This window comes from Gavialis gangeticus, unplaced genomic scaffold, assembly GCF_001723915.1.
Source record: "Gavialis gangeticus isolate Ggan-Ray unplaced genomic scaffold, GavGan_comp1, whole genome shotgun sequence".
NCBI classification, from domain to species: Eukaryota; Metazoa; Chordata; order Crocodylia; family Gavialidae; genus Gavialis; species Gavialis gangeticus.
The window spans coordinates 2,230,102-2,230,953 of NW_017728980.1; positions in this window are offsets into that span (position 1 = coordinate 2,230,102).

Sequence of the window (852 nt, forward strand, 5' to 3'; positions counted from 1 at the left end):
GGGGACACTGATACACAAGACATGACAGTGCTTTAATGAGAACAGTTCTTGGAGCCCCCCCCCCCCCCCAAATTCTGGACCATGTGTAAAAGCGCCCCAAGGTGCTTGAGTATATTACTGTAGTGTTCATGTTTCTTTACCTTTTCCCCATTCCCCCTAACCCCTACGATTTTGTATATAAAAGTGGGAACTCCCCGTTGTTTCTTGTGCCAGTTTATGCAGGGTTACCATATTTCCAGTTCCAAAAAAGAGGACACCTGTTGCATGGAGTGGGGGGAGAGGGGGTACATGACCGTGGGGGGGGCAGTGATATGCTGGTGCTGTGCCCCTGCCCATTCTGTTGCCCCTCACTCCCAAGCCACAGCCCCTGACTCCCCAGCCCTGCTGGTGACCCTCACTCCTGACCCGCAGCCCCCTGGTACTGCCAGTGCTCCTCACTCCCGACCCACAGCCCCCTGCTCCCTCAAGCCCTTCAGTGTCTCCTAGCTGCCCCATCCCCGCAAGCAAGGCCACCTGCCCTGGTGCCACTGGCCAAGCCATGCAGCTTCCTGCTGCCCCTGAAGGGTCCCCTCACCCCCTTCCCCTACCTCCTTCCTTCGCTGGAGGGGAGGACGTGTCCCCCACCTTGCGTTCTGTGCCCTGCTGCAGCCCCAGCACCCAGCTTCCCCCAACACTGGCAGACACCCACCCCCCTCACACACCCATCCCCTCCACACACCCCTGCCAAACACACACGTGCATGCATGAGCACCCCCTGCATCAGACAGTCCACAAGCCTTGGCCCTCCAACCCCTGCCGCCACCCCCCCCGACTTATCTGCATGCAGCTGCTAGGGCTGCTGCCACCACCTTG